Source organism: Rattus norvegicus, chromosome 2 (genome assembly GCF_036323735.1).
Source record: "Rattus norvegicus strain BN/NHsdMcwi chromosome 2, GRCr8, whole genome shotgun sequence".
Classification (NCBI taxonomy): Eukaryota; Metazoa; Chordata; class Mammalia; order Rodentia; family Muridae; genus Rattus; species Rattus norvegicus.
In genome coordinates this window covers 106,919,503-106,930,972 of record NC_086020.1, presented here as the reverse complement: position 1 = coordinate 106,930,972, position 11,470 = coordinate 106,919,503, and the positions used below count along the sequence as shown (strand labels likewise).

The 11,470-nt window shown below is 42.1% G+C and overlaps 1 pseudogene; it reads left to right on the top strand.

The window, feature by feature from the left end:
• The first annotated feature begins 3,492 nt into the window (after window positions 1–3,492).
• Zfp296-ps1 (zinc finger protein 296, pseudogene 1) lies at window positions 3,493–4,796 on the top strand (annotated as a pseudogene).
• The last annotated feature ends 6,674 nt before the right edge of the window (window positions 4,797–11,470 follow it).

The following is an 11,470-nucleotide window of genomic DNA, read 5'->3' as shown; positions in this document are numbered from 1 at the left end:
AGTGACTTGATGCTCCTGTATGTCTCTGTGTCAACACTCCTGTAGAACTCTTTTCCAGGTTTTTTTTTTTTTTTTCAGCTGTTTCTGGGAATAGGTGCTCTGATTTCAGGTGTGTAGGAGCTCTTGGTGACTGCCTTTCAGCTCTAGGCAGAGGCAGGAATCAGAAGTTTCCTACACCTGATTGCTCCTAGGCCCTTGCACCAAGGGGGCACAGTTGGCACTAGGCAATTCCCTCTTGGGTCTGGAATGTGAGCAGAGGGTAGTCTCCTCTGATTTCTCAGGAGTGTCCACACTTCTGAGGGTTCAGCTCTCTCCCCCATGGGATTTGGGGACAGGGGGCTGTTTAACTGGTTCAGTTCAGTTCTGGTTGCAGTCCAGAACCAAAAGTACCAGCAGCTGATGGTTTCTATATTCCTGTGTCCAGAAGCACTGTGCAGTCTCCCCTTGGACCAGGGGTGTGGGCAGAGGTATACAGAAGTGGCACAGTCTGTCCTGTAATCTCAGGATGCCTGCACTCCTGCATGTTCAGCTTTCTTCCCCAAGACTGGAGATTCTTGTGACCAACAGTAATACCCAACTTCTTGGATCAACTTGGACTGGGGAGTCAACTTATAGTAAGACCATGACCTTCAATGCATTTAGTGATAGGATTCCTGTTTGCTTTATGAAGAATAGTATGAACGAAGGGTGTATTTCTGTGTTTCCTCAAATCAGGAAGAAAAACATTTCACAAGCTGTAACTCAAAGCATAGAGATAGGCATGCCTATTCATTATAAGGGATTTGTCCCTGATCCTCATGAGATATGACCTTGTGGATCTGAACCAACAGAGAATGTGAAATGGGCATTTAACAAAGTTATTAGATGGAATAAATGATATAATAATCCCCCAAAATGATTTAATGTTTCCAATAAAATGCAAATTATTGACTGGGCAAAGAATCAATCAAGCACTGGGCAAAAGGAGATGTCCATACTCCTCTGGCAGTCCAGAGCAGGCCATTTCCAATGGCATATCTGGAAGTTAGCTACAGAATTTTATGAAGTTATATTGGCTCTATAGACAAAATTGGGACAGGATCTGGATTTTGAACCAGTGACAGTGCATGTGTTAAGGCTCCCAAATTTTTATTAATTGGTCATATTAAAATTACTTTTGTTTCTTCCTCAGTATTAAATATAAGTTGTATTGACTGTACACTTTCTAATTTTGTTAATGTATTGAAATCTGACATTTCTGTTATAATGTTAAAGCAGCCAGCTTTTGTTTTATTGTTTGTGAGTATTGCAGGACCCTGGTATTCTGAAAAAGACTTGCAAATACTGCAAGGAGTAAGTCAGGTTTTAAGCAGAAGCAAGAGGATAGTGGGCTTGGTTATTGATGGTACAGCAGCCTTAATTGCATTAATAGCTAGCACCACTGATTCTGCAATTGCTTTGACTTGAAACTAAGACAGCTATTTTTGTTAATCATTTAGAAAAAAAATTTACTAATGTTCTAAGTATTCAAAAGAATTTAGATAGGCATTTGGAACAATGGATTGATGCTCTTTATGATACTATTCAAATTATTGGGGACGAGTTTCAGAGTTTAAGAGTAAGAAGCCATGTCAAGTATCATGCTAAATACCATGGGATTTGTGTTACTTCTAAACTTTACAATGATAGTCACTATAATTTGGAAAAAGTTCAAAGACACTTGCCGGGTATTTGGTATAATTCTAACACGTCTCTGCATGTTTTGGCTTTGCATACTGAGATTATGAATTTAAAGAATGCTGCCCCACTGAACTTTGATGCTGCAGATACTGCTGATAAAATTATCCATGGCCTGAGGTCAAATTTCCATCTTAGTCAAGCATTAAGGACAGCATATATCGTTTGATCATGCTAGCCCTTCTTGTCCTGGGAATACTTTTACTCCTGTCCATTGTGATAAAATTTGCCTTTAACAACAGTATTTTGACAGCTAAAATATATGGCTTGAAACTAAAAATGAACCCCCATAAAGAGTTATTAATTTAACTTGCTGGCAAGCCAAGAATGTGTAAAATTCTGCATAGAACCTTACCAACCTAAGACAGAATAGCACTGCTTTTGGGAATGCATACTCCTTTACAGGTAAGTAAAGCATTCTTGTCCGAATGACCTAAGACAGGCTCAGTCTTGTTTATGCTATAAATAAGGGTGAGATGTGGAGAGCCCTTTTGGACTGTTTCTAGAAACTTAGTTGGAATTTGGCATCAGGCCCAGAACAAAGAAGTAAGCTCAAGGCTGGAATCTGACCTTGGGTCCAGACTCAGGAAATAGGTCCAGATTAAGAACATTACATTTGAGTTAATACAAAGCTCAGAGCAGGCTCAGGTGAGGTTTGTGTGGCAGTCCTTTTGTCTTGGCCATCCTGATTAGCCCCTAGAAAGTTGTTTACAGGATTTTGTTTATTGCCTTGCTTGTTCCTTGACCCAAACTGATCTTATCATTTTGCATGGACTTAAAGTGGTATAAAAGCAGTCTGGAAAAAAATACACTTGCTTCAGCCTCAGCAATGGCTGGAGTCATGTTTTAATGTTGTCTAATTGTCTGTTTTCTTTTTAATCCTCACTCCTGCCTAGGGAACTTGTTGACTGACTAAGCTGGCTTGGTCACTTTATGCTGAGAACTTGTGGTCTGGGTATGTCCAGGGATCCATCCTCCCTTACAATGTGTTTCTTTTGTATGTGTATAAACCTGTTTGGGAGATATAGTACATGTGTATGTGTGTATGTGTACCCATGTAGAGGCCACTTGCTTGAATTCCACTATTCCTGTCCACATTACATATTGAAACAGGGTCTCTTACTGTCATAAGCAGGATTTCTATTCCTGAGCAAAACATCATGATCAAGAAGCAAGTTGGGGAGGAAAGAGTTTATTCAGCTTATACACTTCCACATTGCTGTTCATCACCAAAGGAAGTCAGAACTGGAACTCAAATAAATCGGGAAGAAGGGTCTGATGCAGAGACCATGGAGTGATGTAACTTACTGGCTTGCTTCCCCTGCTTTGCTCAGCTTGCTTTCTTATGGAACCCAAGACTACCAGCCCAGGGATGGCACCACCCACAATGGGTCCTCCCCACTTAATCACTAATTGAGAAAATGCCTTACAGCTAGATTTAATGGAAGCATTTCCTCAAAAGAGGCTCCTTTCTCTGTGATAAGGTTTAGCTTGTGTCAAGTTGACACACAAGACCAGCCAGTACAATTGACTCCTTGTCAACTTGACACACAAACACATCCCTATTAAACCTCAACCCTTACTTTCTTATTCATCCCCAAGATCTAAATAGCTTTAAAAGTCCCACAGTCTTTACAAATTCTTACAATCCCAGCCATACACCTAAGTGACTGGCCACTTACATAGATTACCTGGATCTGCGCCCTTACCCCAAGGCTGGCTGCATGCCTGTCAACATAGACCTGGAGCCCAGTAAGACATGATGACAACAAGAAGATGCCCAACCTCATCATTGATGTGAAGCCAGAACACAACCTGGGGTCCTTGGCTCAGGGGCACTAGTCCTCGAGGAACATGACCATAATGGTTCTCTTCGATGTAAAATGTCACCTTCACACCACCTCAAGCACACTCAGTGCACCCAGAACATGTGCTCCATGGATGCCTCTGGATTCTAAGTCTTCTGACTGGCAGCCCTAGACCAAAAAGCACCCAGATCCATTGACCTGCAGCCACTATGGACATATCTTCCCATTAGGGACCATCATCACTTTCATGGAACATTAAAAAACAAAACAAAACAAAACAAAACAAAACAAAACAAAACTAGGCTGTCAGCTTCTCCAAGGCTCTGGCCACATCTCAGAATCCAAGAGCTAAAGGCTCTGAGCTGTCTCTAATGTGAGCTCATCAGTGCTTGGAAGTTACTGGGCTATGCATCTACCAGACACAATTAGAGAGTCCAGGGACTCCACCGCAGGGGCTGCATGAAGTGGCTGCAGCCATGTTAGCAGTGGCAGTGATGGGGCCATTTGAGGATAAGCCCCCTCCAGGGAGTAGTGCTGCCCAGCAGAGCCCGACTTGCTATGTGTGTAAGAAGATGCTTTGGAAAATAAACCTCTTGCATCAGGGGGTAAAAAAAGGAAAGCTTTGACTCTTTCAGCAACCTCAAAGTCCATAGGCATCCCCACACTGGTGAGCAATGCTAATTCTGTGACCAGTGTTCCTATGCCTGTGTTCAAAGCAGCAAGCTGAACAGACATAAGAAGACTGATGGGCAGACTACACTTGGTAGCCTGTCCACTCCTGCCAGTAGCGGGCAGGGAGGAATGGGGAGGGGTGTCAACACATTTTCATGCCAAAATGTGGAGAAAGCTGGAGCTGCAGCTACAGCAGGAGTCTAGGAACCCAGGGTCCCTAGCAACAGAACTCAAGAGGGTCCAGGTTTTGTTGGCTGAAGAGCCACTGCCAAAGTAGAGAGGACTGACCCTGTAAAGATCGAGAAGACAACACCTAGGAAGAGTCACAGGCCCGGGGATAAGAGTGACTTCTTTGGGAAGTCCTTTACCAACAGCAGCAACCTGACTGTGCACTGACGTTCACACACTGGAAAGCTGTCTAATACCTGTGACCAGTGTCCCTCTGCTTGTGCCCAGACTAGCATACTCAATGCCCATGGCTGTACCTATGGACTGGGGACTGGTAAAACTGCCTATAAGTGCCTACACTGCCTTGTGCCCTCTGGCCTGCAAGCTACAATGAGCAAGCACCTGCAACAGAAATGCTTAGTGATGGTCTGAGAAATGTTCTGTACAGGTGTCACTTCATCAAGTTGACATGGGCTGGAACTTATCCTTTCCTTTGTGTGAAGAAATCATCTCTAATTATATTTTTAAAAAATCCAACCCTTTTAAAATATCCAATCTCTTTTGAAATTCAAAGTCTTTTTACATTTCCAAGTCTCTTAACTATGGGTTCCACTAAAACATTTTCTTACTTCAAGAGGGAAAAATAGCAGGGCACAGTCACAATCAAAACCAAATCAAACTAACCGTCCAATTCTGGGATCCACCCATGATCTTTTGGGCTCCTCTAAAGGGCTGCCATCACTTCTCCAGCTCTGCTCTCTGTAGCACTCTATGTTCAGGTTGATCCACTCCACTGTTACTACTGTTCTTGGTGATCATTTCATGGTACTGGCATCTCTAATACACTGGAGTCTTTCACTGCAACTAGGCTTCACTAACAGCTGCTCACAGGCTCTCTTCATGGTGACAAACCTCAAATCCTTTTCGTAACCCCTTCAGTCCTGGGCTGTCAACTGGAACTGAGGCTACACCTTCACCAATGTCCTTCCATGGCCTCTCACAGTGCTAAGCCTCATCTGCTCTTCATGACACCTTCATGCCTTCAAAACCAGTACCACCTGGGTGACTCTTACATATTACCAAGTCCAGCTGCAGGTACAACTTTGGCTATTTCTGGAACACAGCTTCATTGTGCTTGCAGAAAGCACTTCACAGAAGCTTTCACCTCAGTGATGCTGGTCTCTTCTTAATCATTGTTAATTTCTTACCTCAAGCTAACCAATATCAACACAAAGGTTTCATTTTAGTAGTTCTGGTATCTTGTTAATCAGAGCTGATTCTTCAGCCCCATCTAACCAAAACCACAGAATCTTTACAATCAAAAAAGCAATGCTCTGATAATAATTTTTAAGCATCCCTCTGAAGTTTCATGAGCTAGGCCTCCATCTTCTGCACTGTTCTCAACATTATCTTCCAAGCTCACACAGAATATCCCACAGAGCTCTTAACACCCAATGGTTCCTTTAACCCAAATTTCCAAAGTCCTTCCATAGTCCTCCCTAAAACATGGTCATGTTGTCACAGGAATACACCACTCCTGGTACCAATTTGTCTTATTCAAGATTCCTACTCCTAAACAAAACATCGTGACCAAGAAGCAAGTTGGAGAGGAAAGAGTTTATTCAGCTTGTACACTTCCACATTGCTGTTCGTCACCAAAGGAAGTCAGGACTGGAACTCAAGTATATCAGGAAACAGGAACTAATGCAGAGGCCATGGAAGGATGTCACTTACTGGCTTGCTTCCCCTGCCTTGCTCAACTTGCTTTCTTATGGAACCCAAGACTACCAGCCCAGGGTGGCACCACCCAAAATGGGCCCTCCCCCTTGATCACTATTTGAGAAAATGCCTTACAACTGAATCTCCTGGAGGCATTTCCTCAATGGAGGCTCCTTTCTCTGTGATAAGATCTAGCTTGTGTCAAGTTAACACACAAAACCAACCAGTGTACTTACTGAATCTGAAGCTTACTGATTTGTCTAGATAGCTAGCCAACAAGCCCCAGAGAACCTCCTGTCTTAGTCAGGGTTTCCACTGCTGTAAACCGACACCATGGCCAAGACAACTCTTTAAAAGGGCAAGATTTAATTGGGCTGGCTTACAGGTTCGGAGGTTCATTCCATTATTACTATGACAGGGAGCATGACAGTGTCCAGGCAGTCATGGCACAGGAGGAGCTGAGATTTCCACATCTTGTTCTGAAGGCAATCAGGAGAAAACTCTTCCAGGCAGCTAGAATAAAGGTCTTAAAGCCCATGCCCACAAAACAGGGCCACAACTACTCCAAAAAGGCCATACCTCGTAATATTGCCACTCCATGGGCCAAGCATAATTAAACCACCACACCTCCTATCTCTACCTTATCCATGCTAGTATTACAGGCATGGGTGACAAGCTCAATTTTATTTTTAAATGGGTGTTCTGGGGGATAGAATTCAGGACTCCATGCTTGTATAAAAAGTTCTTTGACAAAAAGAGATCACAAATGGAAAAAGCTTAAAATCTATGTCACAGACATGTTCAGCTGGTAAAAATACTTCCATGTCATCCTGACAACCTGAATTCAGTTTTCAGAACCTAGGCAAAAAGTCAGCTACAGTGCCACACATCTGAAGGCTCCACACTCCTGTTATGGAGATAGAAAGTGGAGATAGGGGGCTGGAGAGGTGGCTCAGCTGTTAAGAGCACTGACTGCACTTCCCGAGGTCCTGAGTTCAAATCCCAGCAACCACATGGTGGCTCGCAACCATCTGCAACACAATCTGATTCCCTCTCCCGGTGTGTCTGAGGAGAGTGACAGGATACTCACTTATATAAAATAAATAAAATCTTTTAAAAAGAAAGTGGAGATAGGAGGATCACTTGTGGACCTGCTAGTCTAGAGTACACAGCATAGCAGTAGACACAAGACAGAGTATACCTCAGCTAAGTGAAGATGAGAATAGAATCCCAAAAGTTGACCTTTGACTTCCACCTGCACTAGGTGGCATGAGTATACCCACATGCATGCATGGATGTGTGTGCACAGGCGCGCGTGCGCGCGCACACACACACATGCGCACACACACACACACACACACACACACACACACACACGTATGTGTGTGTGAAAAAGTAGGTAAATAAATAAATAATTTTTAAAAAGAAGCCTTACCATGGACTCATGGCTGATCTACATTTACTACACAAATTTAACCCAGTTGTTGTCCAGTTGTCTCCTTCAAAACAAACAAAAACAATAGAACAGAAAAGGAGGAGATGCTGTTAGAATTACAGCCATGTGCAGCTCATGACATAGAAAGATGGGAAAGTAATTAGAACATACTTGAGACACAGTTATCGGAGGCCATTTCATGAAAAGAAATACAGCATTGTGTATATCCAAAACCCCTAGCTATTGTAAGTGATCAATAAAGTTAAAAAATTAAGAAAGATCCCAGAAGATTTAAAAGGATATGGTTTCCATATGACAGCTGCATTAAAAATAATTTCTAGGCCTAAAGAGATGGCTAAGTAGTTAAGAGCACTGGTTGCTCTTGCAGAAGACCGGGTTTCAGATTCCAGTACCATTTAATGGCTCACAACCATCTAAAACTCCAGGTCAAGGGAATCCAATGCCTTCTTACTTCAATGGGCACCAGGTATACATATAGAGCACACACATTCATGAATGTAAAACACTCATGCACATAAAATAATAATAAATATTTTTAAAAATCTGAAAATTTTATTGCTGAAGAAAAGATAGTCTTGTTTTTAAGATGTGAGCTTGCATTCTCACTTTTCTCCTTAAGAGAATTCCCAAGAGATGATGTATTAATCCCTGTTGCACTATTTTTAATTATCTTTAATCATTTTTTTACAATCCAGTCATTATCTCTATCTCAGTCCTTCCTCCCACAGCTCCACACCACATTTCTTGCGTCCCCAACCCCCTACCCCATCTCCAAGAGGATATCCCCACCCCACCTCCACCCCACCAGGCCTCAAGTCTCTGGAGGGTTAGATGTATCTTCTTTCTCTGAGGCCAGTCCAGGCAGTTCTCTGCTGTATGTGTGTCAGGGCCTCATACCAACTAGTATGGTTGGTGGCTCAGTGTCTGAGAGACCTCAGGGGTCCAGGTTAGTTGAGACTGCTGGTCTTCCAATGGGATTACCCTCCTCCTCGGCTTCTTCCAGCCTTTCCCTAATTCAGCCACAGGGGTCCCTGACTTCAGTCCATTAGTTGGATGTGTCTGTGTCTGTCTCAGTCAGCTGCTTGTTGCGCCTCTCAAAGGGCAGCCATGCTACGCTCTTGTCTGTAAGCATGCCATAGCATCAGTAATAGTGTAAGGTCTTGGAGTCTCTCCTTGAGATGGATCCCAAGTTGGGCCTATCACTGGACCTCCTTTCCCTTGGTCTCTTCTCCATTTCTGTCCCTCCAGTTCTTTTAGATGGGAACAATTCTGAGTCAGAGTTTTTGACGGTGGGATGGTAACTCCATCCCTCCACTTGATGCCCTGTCTTTCTACTGGAGATGGACTCCATGAGTTCCCTTTCCCCACTGTTGGGCATTTCATCTAAGATCCCTTCCTTTGTGTCCTGAGAGTCTCTTACCTCCCAGGTTTCTGGTACATTCTAGTGAGATCCCCCCAACTCTCACCCCAAGGTTGCATATTTCCATTCATTCTGCTGGCCCTCAGTTCTCCTATCCAGTTCCCTCTCTCCCCCAATACCTGATCATGTTCCCCATTTACCAAGAAAGCCACACAATCACTTGTCATTACTATTCACATACACTTCTCACTGCTCACATACCTGAGGGGTTAATTTTACCTCTAGACCTATACTACTGCTACAATACTCAGGTAGTGGGAGGGGATATGTATGCCTACACTCAGATATGCCTGCTCCAATAGTCCATTTCCCATCCCCTTCATGGCTCATTTTAAATGTCTCCTAGCTGGGTGTGGTGGTATGTACCTATAAACCTAGCACGGGGGAGGAGGAAGCAGAAGAACCACCACTAGATTGAAGACATCCAGGACTATAAGTCAAGACCTTGTTTCAAAAATAAAATGAAATGTAACATCTTCTTCTCTACTAAGTCCTCATGCTCTATATTAGAATAAATATCTCTACATTCAACAAACACTGAGTACCTACTGAATGTTGGGCCCTGTTTTAGGAGCAGGAGCTGCAACAAGGAAAAAGCATGCCACAGCAGGTTTCTACAGGATGAGGTAAACATTAATCTCCTATCAGACTTCACAGACAGAAGCTACCTGCTAAGGCAGATGCACAAAGAAATCCTTAATTTCAAGAAACTAGCTCTTAGAAAGCACACCCTCGAGAAAAAGAAATCAACACCACCAAATCTCAAAAAAAAAAAAATCATCATTTCTACAGAATGTGCAGGAATGCCCCCAGGCAGTGGGAGAAGAGGACTCCAAAGTCCCACATGCCTCCAGCCAGGTAAGTCTCTAAATTACTGGAGAAATGCTACCTGGTTCTATGCTAGGGAACCAATGAATGGGGAATGTTCTTCATGAGAAATCCACACAGCATGGAGAGTTAAAGGCAGTGCTAAAATAGGAGTCTGTGGGACTGCAGGAAGGGCAAACTCAATGAAACAGTACAAGCAATGTTCTGTAGGAGAATTTCAAGGGAGTTTGGCTGGTGACGCTTCACTAAAGGAACCTAGAGGGCTGTAGGGTGTGGGAGGGGGATTAAAGAGTTCCCCTGGTCCATTTGAAGATTTTGGCCATGAATGCCAAGAACAGTGGGAGGTTAAAGTAATGGGGTGCTATTGTTGTCTGCTTTTTGTTCGTTTGTTTAATGTATTGTCGGTATCATTTTTTATTTATTTTGGTGTAATTTTAATTTTGTTAGCACTTTAAGTATTTGAATACTGATTATGATATTTTTCAAACAAAGCCCATTCTAGTTATCCATTCATGCTGATGGGTCTTTAAGCTGGTTATAATTCTTAGCTCTTGTGAATAGAGCAGCAATTGAACATGAATGTGTAAATGTCTCTGTGGTAGGATATTGACTATAATGATGTGCTTTCAGCTGAGAGAATTTAATGAGACCTGCATTGCCACAAAGCTTCTTTCCATGCCATAGAGTATGGAACAGATCATGCACTGCCTCCCCAGGGTACCGTCATGATGCTAAATGCTTTGAGCTTGTTTCTAACACGTCCTACTCTTGTTCATGAACTGCAGCCATAGTGCAGCCCATACCTCAGCATTTGTCATTCTGAGTAGGAAACCTCCACCTCTAGCACCCTAGTGTTCCAGCCAGGTCTGAGAATTAAACTGATATAATAGCAAGAGGGAAACATACAATATTATTTAATGAAACTGTGTGCAGTATGAGAGATCTGATATTAAAAAGAAAAGCCATATAAACAGAGTCACTTATCTACAGAATATGACCAAGCAGTCAACTACGAAACTGGAAGAGGCATAGGCAAGGGTGGTTAAGTAAGAAGCAGCAGGGAAAATAATTTACAGCAATGTCAGTTTTGTATACATCTCCTTTGCCTCAGTTTCCCATCTTTGATGGCATGAATGATACCTTATAGGGAGAAATCTTTCATATAGGAATTTTTTACTTTTAAGAAATAGAAAACATTTTATTCAAAATAGTCACCATGCAGAATGGCACATCTTTAACTCCCTCATGATAATTTTTTTTTACGATGTACAGAACATTAAATTTAGTTTTTAAAAATTTATATTCATTTGAATTTTTTAAATTGTATTTCCTGTTGACTCAGTAGTAGACTTTTTTAGCTTCCATTTGATATGTTTTTAATATGTGAATGTGGTTAATTTTAATTTAAAACTTCTTTTAATGAATTTTTATTATATTGGTTTGGGTGTTTTGCCTGCATATGTATTTCTGTACCACATGGAAGATAATTGAATCCCCTCAAACTATAATTATCTGGGTCCTCTGGAAGAATGGCCAGTGTTCTTAACTACTAAGCTTTTGATTTAGTACTTTTGAACTTTTAATTATTCTATTTATCTAAAACAGTTTATTATATCCATCATATGAAATTGTAGAACTTATTTCGATTTGTTAAGTTTTCAACTTACTTTTAACTGGCTCAAG